This window comes from Lissotriton helveticus, chromosome 6 (assembly GCF_964261635.1).
Source record: "Lissotriton helveticus chromosome 6, aLisHel1.1, whole genome shotgun sequence".
Classification (NCBI taxonomy): Eukaryota; Metazoa; Chordata; class Amphibia; order Caudata; family Salamandridae; genus Lissotriton; species Lissotriton helveticus.
In genome coordinates, this window is record NC_136067.1 from 2,119,148,610 (window position 1) to 2,119,162,568 (window position 13,959).

The following is a 13,959-nucleotide window of genomic DNA, read 5'->3' on the forward strand; positions in this document are numbered from 1 at the left end:
CTCCTAGCAATTTAAAGGGAGAATCATGGACTTTGCCCTCACCAGGAGAGGACAAGAAGGGATCTACTCCTCATAGTCACTACAGATTGTGCTCTAATTAATCAACATTGTTTTCACCTCCACAAAGCATTTCAGATCGTCATTCAATATGGAATTGCAGAGAAAGTACCCTTGCTCTGCCTTCGCCAAGCCCAGGAAGTCAGGATCATTTGTCCTTTACAGAAGTGGTGCTTCAGCTGGCCACCTGCTATGTTTATAATTGGAAGTTCTTCCCAGTGAGCTTTACTTTCTGGGAAATGAGCAACAGGGCCAGATTTGCCCCGGGGACCCTATCCCCCGGGACCCGGCCAAAAAAATAATGGAGGAGGGGTTCCATGCAGCCTCCCATCCCATGGGGGCTGGCCTCTTCATTCTGGGTGCCCTGGTCCCACCCAGGGGACCGCATGAGAAGCCTGAAAGCCCCCAAGGTCCGTGCCAGCTCCCTTCCTCCAGCAGAAACCGACATTGCTCCCACATGTAAGGAGCTGCTAAATATACCGTTTGACCAATCTTCAAAAAACTTTCCCAATAAAAGTTCATCCATCTCAGCTCCTTCCTGGAATGTTTTGGGGTGAATCATGAAGCGGGGGCCGAGAAAAAAGAAGGTCCCAAAACGCAAAATACCCATGCATTTTTCATAGACTTCTTTAAGACCGGTTTTAGCAAAAACTGCCAAACGGAATTGCATCAAATTAGGAAGGTAGCTAGATCCACGGATTGTGCTTTTTGTAATTTGGTCTAAATCCGTTCAGTAGTTTTTTTGAATAAAAGGGTTAAAAAAATGCTTATTTTGGCAGTTGGGCTCGCTAGAGAACCGCAAACCTACAGTGAGAGTGCAAAATCAAAAATGGAGGCCTTGGAATGTTAGAAAATAAATTGTTGCCAATACTATTTACTGGGAAAAATTGGAGGTGTTGTGAAAATGAAGTAAAATGGCTATAGAATGTTGTCCCCCTAGATTTAGACAGGAAGTGTCTAAGGGATAACTACTCCGAATATAATAAATGTATATTGTTTTTAAGTAATTTCTATGATCTCCTGGGACTCTCGCGGGATCGTGAACAGTAAAAAGGACTAGAAGAGTTCTTAATACACTCTATTAGTAGGAATACATATTGTGCTCCTTGTTTTTGAGAACAAGTGTGTAACAGATGAGTATTGTGATGATTAGGTTAGATTTTTTCTTTTTAAATCTTACGATTTTGCAAGATTCTTGCGTCACACCCTACTCAGCCCTGCCAAGAACCAAGCATCTGGCGTCAGACTAATGCATCTCAATGTGGTGATCAGCATCACCGCACTGAAATGCAAAGTCATGCATAAGTGGCATAGCCTGCCTCAGCTGTCATGAAGACGTAGCGCTGCTAAATAATTGAGCAATGCTTCGTGATTGAAACAAAAAACTAGAGTGGCAGCTGAGCTCTGGAAGGCACACTGTTCCCAGCATGCTTGGGGCTTAGTTTACTGAGCTGCATTGCTACAAAGTAACTATAGGCTATTTCCGAAATGACGGCATGGCATTCTCTCCATGAGACTGATGCTAGGATAGACAGTGCCCTATAGCTACCGCAAAGTCAGCACTCATAACGCAGACTTAAAATTGGCGCGACCTCTAAGGGTGGCTCAGGCTGGAGTTCCTCATTATAATGTTCTGGAGGCTGCAGTAAAATGTTCAAATCAGTGATGATCCTCCGCGCTGCCGCAACTTGACCCAACCCCATAGACTGCAGCGGCTGCTGGACCCCATAATACACACCTGAATGCCCAGGTGGCGGGCCGTTTGCCCTGGGAGTCAGTCGTTGTGGCCACTAGGCAGCCCATTAAACCAAAATGGTGAGTCAGACTGCAAATCTAAATGTGCTTAATGCAATTCACACTTCTAATTCTATGTGACTCACACTGTAGTTTTCGCGATACAACGTAAACCGTGCCCCAGCACACTCTCAAGGGGCTGCCCTGCCAATTGCGTCCCAGCCTGAGGCTGACCCTTCAATCAATACCCCGTGCTGATGCGGCAGGTGTCCTAGCGTTGGTGTGTCATGTGCTTCCAGCTGGGCCAGACAGCTTGGCTTTGGGGTAATTTTTACCGGCGGGCGGCACCTCTGCACTTCTGGCCGCCACGGCCCTAGAATCTGCTGCATATTTGTGGGGAAGGTGATGACGCCACCTATGCCCTCCCGGTATATCAGGACAGCTTTGATAGCGGTACCACAGGATTGGGACTGAAATACCAGCCCTTCCCCCTTGCCGGCTGAGAGCAGTATGTTGATTTTCCCCAAACCACTGAGCTTACAAGACTTCCCAATACTTGTACTCAATGGTGCCACGAGACCCTGTTGGCTGCAAGGGCAGGAACATTGGCTTTTAGCTAAGCAGGGAAATCAGACCCCTCTACCTGGGCAGGCTAAGTAATGATACTACTGCACTCTGCCGCTGTCAAAGTGGTAGAACAATTGACCGTCATGAGAATATGTCACTCATAGTCGTTGATATGTCGCTCACAATTATATTGCAATTATGAAAATGTCACACATAGCAATCTGAAACCTTGGCAGCTGTGCCTACTGCACCCAACCATTACTATAGAGAGAGGTCTCACCAGAGAGGCCAGTCCCTCCCACACCCTACTATGCACTACTATCATTGGATAGAGAGGTTGCGAATGATAGGCCAGTACCTCTCACACCCTACTACGCACAACCGTCATCTGAGAAAGAGGTCTGAAAGGAGAGGCCAGTCCCTATACACATACTACTATGTACGCCTGTCATTGGAGAGAGGCCTCGAATGATAGGCCAGTACCTCTCACACCCTACAACACACATCCGTCATCTGAGAAAGAGGTCTGAAAGGAGAGGCCAGTCCCTATCCACATCCTACTATGCATATTTGCATTCTAACAGAGAGGTGTCAGCGGAGAGCCCGGTCCCTCCCCACACCCTACTATGCACACTTATCATTATAGACAGAGGTCTCAGCAGAGAGGCTATTTCCTCGACACACAATACTATGCATATCCGTCATCTGAGGGAGAGGTCTGCAGGGAGAGGCCAGTCCCTCTATACTCTGCTATGCACACCCGTCATCTGAGAAAAAGGTCTGAAAGGTGAGCCCAGTCCTTCCCCACACCCTACTATGCACACCTGTCATTGGATAGAGAGGTCTCGAATGATAGGCCAGTACCTCTCATACCCTACTATGCACACTTATCATTATAGACAGAGGTCTCAGCAGAGAGGCTAGTTCCTCGACACACTCTACTATGCATATCCGCCATCTGAGGGAGAGGTCTGCTGGGAGAGGTCAGTCACTATGCATATCCGTCATCTGAGGGAGAGGTCTGCAGGGAGAGGCCAGTCACTATGCATAGCTGTCATCTGAGGGAGAGGTCTGCAGGGAGAGGCCAGTCACTATGCATATCCGTCATCTGAGGGAGAGGTCTGCAGGGAGAGGCCAGCCACTATGCATATCCGTCATCTGAGGGAGAGGTCTGCTGGGAGAGGTCAGTCACTATGCATATCCGTCATCTGAGGGAGAGGTCTGCAGGGAGAGGCCAGCCACTATGCATATCCGTCATCTGAGGGAGAGGTCTGCAGGGAGAGGCCAGTCACTATGCATATCCGTCATCTGAGGGAGAGGTCTGCTGGGAGAGGTCAGTCACTATGCATATCCGTCATCTGAGGGAGAGGTCTGCAGGGAGAGGCCAGCCACTATGCATATCCGTCATCTGAGGGAGAGGTCTGCAGGGAGAGGCCAGTCACTATGCATATCCGTCATCTGAGGGAGAGGTCTGCAGGGAGAGGCCAGTCCTTCACCATACTCTGCTAGGCACACCCGTCATCTGAGTGATGTTTGAAAGGAGAGAGTAGTCCGTTCTCACACCCAAGAGAAGGTTCTCAATAGATAGACGCGGTTCAAAATACCTCCTTCTCATGCAACAAAGCTGCAGAGCTGATGGTAGGAAAATCAGTGCTGATATCACCAACTTTAAAGCTGATCAAATATCAGTTCTTAAGAAAACATTCTCTGCTGTGGGTCTAGTCTTCCTTCATGGGCACTCGATCAACTCTGGTCACTGCACAGTTTACCTTAAAAATAATTCTGTCTGGGCTGAATGTGGTGATGCTTCTCTTACAGTAAAGCTGAGATCATTCTGGAAACATCCAAATTCCTATCTTATATTTCTACAACCAAAGTTCTAGAAGTAACAATATTTAGAAACATGTATGTAGATATAAATATGCACAGAGACATTAAAGTCTTTTTGTGGCCTACCAATGATAATGAATATTTAATGACCAATTGCTTTCTAATAATAATAAATTAACTTAACCTCTTGGCTGCTAGAGGTTTCCCCCCCCGGTGCTGAAATCACAGAGTTCTCATTGTTCATGACGAGCTCAGCTCGTCATCAGCACAGCTCAACCGTGCCTCATGACGAGCTGAGCTCGTCATGAGCATCGAAGGGGTTAAAGTAAATAAATGAGTATCAATGCATGCTATGTACCAATGTTCGCCTCATGCACATAAATCGAAGTGATTTATTTTTCCCCACAATTATATAATGGATTGCATTCCATTAAACTAAACACACTGTTAGTATTCTGGTGTATGTACATTTTTATATACCACATCAGGATATATGCAGTGTAAATGCAAATTCCATTATATAAAGTATATTAGAGGCTCGCGAGACAAGACTAGGAAGTTCTAACCTCAGACTGAATGCAAAGGATTGTCTCCCTGTCTCGATCTCTCACGAAAGCCATGTATTCTGGTACCATTCTCCGGCTCTCACTAGAGTCTCTCAAGAGATTTTAAGCACGGGGAAAAAGGGAAACAGTGCACACACAGAAATTCAGCAGTTATAGCTCATAGCACTAACTATAACTTGCGCTCCCTATGCACTGCTTATGACCTCACATATGACATCACTCATGACACGTTCTATGACATTTATGACATCTAAAATTACATCACTCATGACATCATCCAGTGAATGTGCAAGTTTGTTTTACAGTTTACAAAGTGATGAGTAAGTATCCTATTGATTCTACTTAATTTGGTACAGCTTGAGTGCAGATAATAGGAGTTAAGTGTTTACAAAACACGCATGCTCCTTGTGCACTGTAGCTGTGTGGAGGTATTGAACATGTTATAAATGTTTGCGTTCAAGAGTAACTCTGTGCAAGCAACAGTTGACTTGTACTCATTATGATCCACACAACTTTTTGGCTTGTCATAAAAAGGTCAGACAAAAAATAACATTTAAAATTTGAACATAGGGAACGGGGAACACTGAAGTAGCACTGAAACATAAAAAATATACATATGAAAATACATAACAACCATAAAAATGTAAAGATACATAACCACAAAAATTATACATAAACTATAACATTTAGAAACTAATAGCCTAAACACAAATTCTGAAATCATTTTATCATGCATGTTCCCCTTTGCCTATGTTCAAATTTTAAATGATATTTTTTGTCTGACCTTCCCTTTTGGTGAATATTTATGTTTTTAATTTACCTGTTTTCAGCCCTGACGAAGTTCTCTCGGAGAACGACACGCATTGGCTGAACCCCTCTTTTTTTCTGTGAACCATGTATAAACTTGATCAATAAAGGAGTTTGAAAAATTTCACGGCAAATTCCTGGACATTATTTTCATTCCTGTGCACATCATTCAAGTATCGCTCTGACCTTACTTTAACCTTTAGTTTTTTTCAGTGACTATATGTGTATGTGTGTATATCTATATATATAAATTCACTGAAAAAACCATAGGTTTCATGCCTAATATAATTAGGAATTAGCATATAAAAAACCTTTGAAATTGCTCCTATATAGTTAGTTGTACTAAGTATATTTCACGCACCTGCAATCCACTGCTGACATCATCCAGTGAATGTGGTTTGCTTCGTTATTTAAATATGCATACTCTGTATTTTTCAAAGAGTGTTGAAAGATTTTACTAGTGTATGAAAAGGTGTATGTGGTTGTCACGTGGATGATGTCAGCAGTGGATTGCGGGTGCGCGAAATATACTTAGTACAACTAACTGTATAGGAGCAATTTCAAAGGTTTTTTATATGCTAATTCCTAACTATATAAGGCATGAAAGCTATGGTTTTTTCAGTGAATTCGCAAGGTTTTTTAAATGCTAATTCCTAACTATATAAGACCTGAAACCTATGTTTTTTTCAGTGAATTCGCAAGGTTTTTTATTTGCAAATTCTATTAGCGGATAACGTTTATATATGTTAATATCCTTGTGGGACCACCTGAGCAGCCCTAGAGGGTCAGGTTATTTCTACCCTGCCCCCTTTTTGCATTCTACTCGATTGTTTTTCTGCTTCTTTTTTGCCTCGGTCTACTTAGCACAAGATGAATGCCAACACTTCCTGGTTAGAAGTATTGTCAGCCAATGAGCATGCTGCTTTCCTGTGAAAGCGGTACAAAAGGGGGTGGTGATGGACGGAGCATCTGAATCAATCAAACACTCACACCCAGTCAAAAGATCTGGGTTTAATCCATCACCGTTCTTTAGCCCACTCTGCCACCCCAGTTCAGACATGGCCATATGCAAATCAGTCTGACCCTGTGCCTCATGGGAACAGTCCAGCCCGAACTGCCAAGCCATGTCTTCCCTGGAATATATATATATATATATATATATATATATATATATATATATATATATATATATATATATATATATATATATATATATATATATATATATATATATATATATATATATATATATATATATATATATATATATATATATATATATATATATATATATACATATATATATACATACATACATACATACATACATACATACATACATACATACATACATATATATATATATATATATATATGACGCTCCAAATCCTTTCAAACTCCCAGAAAGAACAAAACAGCACTCGAGGATGGAGGTTTCAACACGCTTAGATTTTATTCACCGGAGGGGTGCACACAGACGCGTTTCACAACCTATTCACATATGAAGTTATCCTACTCACTTATGCAAACAATGGATCATACTTACATACTTACTTAGCTCCACACTTATACAAACACCACTTCATCTATTCATTTAGATAGTAATTCATACTTAGTGAATTATAAAATCATTATTACAAGTATACAGTTATCCATACAGTCACTCACACAATCATTGAGTCTTATGTATACTTATTTATATACAACAACTGACACATACACTGCCTTTTATTTTTGTAGTTTGTTGGACATGTACCATTGAGAAATATATTTGCTCATCACCACACCCATAAAGAGATTCACTCACCCAAACAACTGTTAGAACATGTAGTTTTAACTTCATATATCTACTGAATCAACTATTCACACATCTTTGGGCAGTCATACACCCCCCCCCCCACCAAACCACACACACATTCACTCTCCCATACAAATACTCAGTTTACTAATCAATAACTAATATAGGCTTTCACATAGCTAGTAACCAACTGGAGAACCTGTTTACACACAACTGACAAAGTGATACAGATATTCACGCAGTTTAATCACTATCCACTATATTTAGTGAGACACTATAAATTAGTAAAGTAAACAGTCAATTACACTGCTACTAAATCCTCCATCCAAATATTTATTTTTATATATCCACTCATTGTTCAATGCAAATTGCTATATATATAATGCATATTTAAATAACGAAGCAAACCACATTCACTGGATGATGTCATCAGTGATGTTATCAGTGATGTCATTTGAGATGTCATCAGTGATAACACTGACCATGTCATGAATGATGTAATATGTGACATCATCAGCAGTGGATTGCGGGTGCACGAAATATAGTTAGTACAACTATAGGAGCAATTTCAATGGTTTTTTAAATGCTAATTCCTAACTATATAAGGCCTGAAACCTATGGTTTTTTCAGTGAATATATATATATTTATACACACACAAATATATCTTAGTTTTATATATGTATCTATAGCTGGAGGGGACGGACCTGCTGAAAGTGTGAGCTTGGCCCAGGGAGGTTCTGGCTCTCTTGCTCTTGGAATTAAAGCTAAAAAGAAGCTGAGCCTTCACGCGGTGTCTGACAACTTCCCGCAGTGCTGCAGCCACTGACTGAGGTGCCCACTGTGTGACTTTAAATGGTGCTCCAGCAACCCCTGCAGCAGAGACTATACGAGCAAAAAGGCTCACATGAGGCCTGAATGAAGAAACAAAAAGACTGCTGTGGACTCTGAGAGAAAGTTCTGCATGTGAGAGAGATTAATAATTGCCATTGAGAACACTTTCTGTTCAAAATATGATACAAGGGCCAGCTGTATGAACATTACAATTTGCACGTCTGTTACAGCGAATTTTACCGATTCGCTATTATAGACTCGCAAAATGCAATGTATGTAGAAATCTGCTAATATTTAGCGATTTCTACGCATTCCTTGAGTCGCAAATCAGGAATGGCTTCCCTTTCATTCCTATGGGCCTATTGGCACATAGGAATGAATGGGAATTGCGTACGCAATTTACGAGTACCCAATAGGTACTCGCAAATTGTGCACACAATTTCAAGGCTGCAAGGGTTCCTAAAGGACACCCTGTTGCACCCCTGAAATGTTCGTGTGTGCATTACCACCTGAAGTAGGTGGTAATGTGCGATTCCTTACAGCAAAATCGTAATTTGCGATGGATACTTGAAAAGCATTTAGGGAATTGCAAATTGCGATTCTCTAATTGCTTGCGCAAAATAGGGAATCGCAAATTTTGTGATTCCTTATTCGGCGAGTGGGTTTTTACTTACCTGCATTCCACACAGCTAAATTGCGAACGCAAACACTGTTTGTGATCGCAATTTACCTTGATACATCTGGCCCAAAGTGATCTAAGTTTCACCAAACAGAGTAGTAGCTCACACCTGCACCCAATTCCTGCCTAGGATCTCATCCATTGCTGCTAGAACTCTATGGTCAGGTGTGAGATTCCTATAGGAGCTTGCTAGTGCCCCGGACCCGGGTTTCGCAGAACCCTGTAACTGAACCCCCAGCCATTTTTGTGGTGTGATGAAAGTACAGTTCTTTGGATGAAGCTCTGCACCAGGCTGGACAGTGGCTAACTGTGCCTGCAGTTGAACCTCTAAGTTCTAAGCCCTCACCCCACACCACCTCCCTGAGAAGCCTTTGGCTGTTCACCCTCTCTTCCCTGATTGTGGGATGGGTCTACTTGGCTCAGGTGGCAGGGCCATAGTAGGGTGGCCCCAGGACTCCACAGCAAAGGCAATAGACCCACATACCCATGGTTGTGGCCCAGTAACCCTCCTTGCCCTTTGGTGCCTAAACGGGGTCTGACAAAGCAAGAAAATGGAATAAAGACAATAGGTCTGGCTTGCAGATGAGTCATACCTATTGTATTTTTCAATGTTTGTAAGCAGTGGCCTAGCGACAGGAGGTGAAAGAGCCAGAGGGAATGCATTAAGGTAAAAGTGGCCCTCCTGCAGATCAAATAGCCTGACCCCGCGATGCATGTGCAAAGTCCCACGCGATGCATGTGCAAAGTCGTGCAAGACTCACCTTTTACTGCTGACCTTACATGGCTTCCCCATGATGTCAGGTTATCCCAGTCTGAAACAAGACAAGCTAGAGGGGTGGCCATATTATAGTCAGGCTCTCACTCAAATGCTGATAAAAGCCTCTGAGAACAGCTGGCTCTCACTCAAATGCTGATAAAAGCCTCTGAGAACAGCTGGCTCTCACTCAAATGCTCATAAAAGCATCTGAGAACAGCTGCAGCATCCAAAAACCCGATTGTTCTGTGTAGTAAATGTATCTGTGAGATAAGCGATTGGATGTGACACAAGAGCAATGCCTGGTCTTACATTTGAGATGCAAATATTCCCCAGTGCATTCCAGTGGAAGCACTCTAGGAGGAAGGATACATCCAAGCAGCCAACAGCAGGACAGGGAGACTAAGATACTCATCTATGCTAAGACATTATCTCAAGGCTTGGGGCATCGACTCAGACGGACTGAAGCAAATAAGCCAAGCGCTTGAAGGGGCTGAATCCAAGCCCAAGCCCACTCTCATCATGGAACACAGGCCTGGTGATGGCCAACACAGACCTATCAAGCATTGGCAACGCCAGTAGGTCTGGCTTATATTGTGACTAACATGGAAGACCCATTGGCTTTGTCAATGGATGGGAGTCCTTGGCCATGCTGAAGAGCAGCAGAGCCTGGCAGTAAAGAAGCAGCAAAGCTGCAGGGTGGGTGATTGGATGCAGTGGACTGGCAGCAGAGCCTGGCAGTAGAGAAGCAGCAATGCTGCAGGGTGGGTGATAGGATGCAGTGGACTGGCAGCAGAGCCTGGCAGTAGAGAAGCAGCAAAGCTGCTGGAAGGGTGATAGGATGCAGTGGACTGGCAGCAGAGCCTGTCAGTAGAGAAGCAGCAAAGCTGCTGGAAGGGTGATAGGATGCAGTGGACAGGCAGCAGAGCCTGGCAGTAGAGAAGCAGCAATGCTGCAGGGTGGGTGATTAGATGCAGTGGACTGGCAGCAGAGCCTGGCAGTAGAGAAGCAGCAAAGCTGCAGGGTGGGTGATTGGATGCAGTGGACCGGCAGCAGAGCCTGGCAGTAGAGAAGCAGCAAAGCTGCTGGAAGGGTGATAGGATGCAGTGGACTGGCAGCAGAGCCTGGCAGTAGAGAAGCAGCAAAGCTGCAGGGTGGGTGATAGGATGCAGTGGACAGGCAGCAGAGCCTGGCAGTAGAGAAGCAGAAAGCTGCAGGGTGGGTGATTGGATGCAGTGGACTGGCAGCAGAGCCTGGCAGTAGAGAAGCAGCAAAGCTGCAGTGTGGGTGATAGGATGCAGTGGACTGGCAGCAGAGCCTGGCAGTAGAGAAGCAGCAAAGCTGCAGGGTGGGTGATAGGATGCAGTGGACTGGCAGCAGAGCCTGGCAGTAGAGAAGCAGCAAAGCTGCAGGGTGGGTGATAGGATGCAGTGGACAGGCAGCAGAGCCTGGCAGTAGAGAAGCAGAAAGCTGCAGGGTGGGTGATTGGATGCAGTGGACTGGCAGCTGAGCCTGGCAGTAGAGAAGCAGCAAAGCTGCAGGGTGGGTGATTGGATGCAGTGGACTGGCAGCAGAGCCTGGCAGTAGAGAAGCAGCAAAGCTGCAGGGTGGGTGATTGGATGCAGTGGACTGGCAGCAGAGCCTGGCAGTAGAGAAGCAGCAATGCTGCAGGGTGGGTGATTGGATGCAGTGGACTGGCAGCAGAGCCTGGCAGTAGAGAAGCAGCAATGCTGCAGGGTGGGTGATAGGATGCAGTGGACAGGCAGCAGAGCCTGTCAGTAGAGAAGCAGCAAAGCTGATGGAAGGGTGATAGGATGCAGTGGACAGGCAGCAGAGCCTGGCAGTAGAGAAGCAGCAAAGCTGCAGGGTGGGTGATAGGATGCAGTGGACTGGCAGCAGAGCCTGGCAGTAGAGAAGCAGCAAAGCTGCAGGGTGGGTGATTGGATGCAGTGGACTGGCAGCCGAGCCTGGCAGTAGAGAAGCAGCAAAGCTGCAGGGTGGGTGATTGGATGCAGTGGACTGGCAGCAGAGCCTGGCAGTAGAGAAGCAGCAAAGCTGCAGGGTGGGTGATAGGATGCAGTGGACAGGCAGCAGAGCCTGGCAGTAGAGAAGCAGCAAAGCTGCTGGAAGGGTGATAGGATGCAGTGGACAGGCAGCAGAACCTGGTAGTAGAGAAGCAGCAAAGCTGCAGGGTGGGTGATAGGATGCAGTGGACAGGCAGCAGAGCCTGGTAGTAGAGAAGCAGCAAAGCTGCAGGGTGGGTGATTGGATGCAGTGGACTGGCAGCACAGCCTGGCAGTAGAGAAGCAGCAAAGCTGCAGGGTGGGTGATAGGATGCAGTGGACTGGCAGCAGAGCCTGGCAGTAGAGAAGCAGCAAAGCTGCTGGAAGGGTGATAGGATGCAGTGGACAGGCAGCAGAGCCTGGCAGTAGAGAAGCAGCAAAGCTGCAGGGTGGGTGATAGGATGCAGTGGACTGGCAGCAGAGCCTGGCAGTAGAGAAGCAGCAAAGCTGCAGGGTGGGTGATTGGATGCAGTGGACTGGCAGCAGAGCCTGGCAGTAGAGAAGCAGTAAAGCTGCAGGGTGGGTGATTGGATGCAGTGGACTGGCAGCAGAGCCTGGTAGTAGAGAAGCAGCAAAGCTGCAGGGTGGGTGATTGGATGCAGTGGACTGGCAGCACAGCCTGGCAGTAGAGAAGCAGCAAAGCTGCAGGGTGGGTGATAGGATGCAGTGGACTGGCAGCAGAGCCTGGCAGTAGAGAAGCAGCAAAGCTGCTGGAAGGGTGATAGGATGCAGTGGACAGGCAGCAGAGCCTGGCAGTAGAGAAGCAGCAAAGCTGCTGGAAGGGTGATAGGATGCAGTGGACAGGCAGCAGAACCTGGTAGTAGAGAAGCAGCAAAGCTGCAGGGTGGGTGATAGGATGCAGTGGACAGGCAGCAGAGCCTGGTAGTAGAGAAGCAGCAAAGCTGCAGGGTGGGTGATTGGATGCAGTGGACTGGCAGCACAGCCTGGCAGTAGAGAAGCAGCAAAGCTGCAGGGTGGGTGATAGGATGCAGTGGACTGGCAGCAGAGCCTGGCAGTAGAGAAGCAGCAAAGCTGCTGGAAGGGTGATAGGATGCAGTGGACAGGCAGCAGAGCCTGGCAGTAGAGAAGCAGCAAAGCTGCAGGGTGGGTGATAGGATGCAGTGGACTGGCAGCAGAGCCTGGCAGTAGAGAAGCAGCAAAGCTGCAGGGTGGGTGATTGGATGCAGTGGACTGGCAGCAGAGCCTGGCAGTAGAGAAGCAGTAAAGCTGCAGGGTGGGTGATTGGATGCAGTGGACTGGCAGCAGAGCCTGGTAGTAGAGAAGCAGCAAAGCTGCAGGGTGGGTGATTGGATGCAGTGGACTGGCAGCACAGCCTGGCAGTAGAGAAGCAGCAAAGCTGCAGGGTGGGTGATAGGATGCAGTGGACTGGCAGCAGAGCCTGGCAGTAGAGAAGCAGCAAAGCTGCTGGAAGGGTGATAGGATGCAGTGGACAGGCAGCAGAGCCTGGCAGTAGAGAAGCAGCAAAGCTGCAGGGTGGGTGATAGGATGCAGTGGACTGGCAGCAGAGCCTGGCAGTAGAGAAGCAGCAAAGCTGCAGGGTGGGTGATTGGATGCAGTGGACTGGCAGCAGAGCCTGGCAGTAGAGAAGCAGTAAAGCTGCAGGTTGGGTGATTGGATGCAGTGGACTGGCAGCAGAGCCTGGCAGTAGAGAAGCAGCAAAGCTGCAGGGTGGGTGATAGGATGCAGTGGACTGGAAGCAGATCCTGGCAGTAGAGAAGCAGCAAAGCTGCTGGAAGGGTGATAGGATGCAGTGGACAGGCAGCAGAGCCTGGCAGTAGAGAAGCAGCAAAGCTGCAGGAAGGGTGATAGGATGCAGTGGACAGGCAGCAGATCCTGGCAGTAGAGAAGCAGCAAAGCTGCTGGAAGGGTGATAGGATGCAGTGGACTGGCAGCAGAGCCTGGCAGTAGAGAAGCAGCAAAGCTGCAGGGTGGGTGATAGGATGCAGTGGACTGGCAGCATAGCCTGGCAGTAGAGAAGCAGCAAAGCTGCAGGAAGGGTGATAGGATGCAGTGGACTGGCAGCAGATCCTGGCAGTAGAGAAGCAGCAAAGCTGCTGGAAGGGTGATAGGATGCAGTGGACTGGCAGCAGAGCCTGGCAGTAGAGAAGCAGCACAGCTGCTGGAAGGGTGATAGGATGCAGTGGACTGGCAGCAGAGCCTGGCAGTAAAGAAGCAGCAAAGCTGCAGGGTGGGTGATAGGATGCAGTGGACTGGCAGCAGAGGACAGGAGCTGCTAGGCTGGGAGGTAGGA

The 13,959-nt window shown here is 46.6% G+C and overlaps 1 protein-coding gene across 3 annotated transcripts in view; it reads right to left on the reverse strand.

Moving 5' to 3' along the window:
* Window positions 1-13,959, reverse strand: part of LOC144764091 (NACHT, LRR and PYD domains-containing protein 3-like) — a 337,958-nt gene that overhangs the window by 238,702 nt on the left and 85,297 nt on the right. The gene's annotated exons all lie outside the window — the stretch shown is intronic.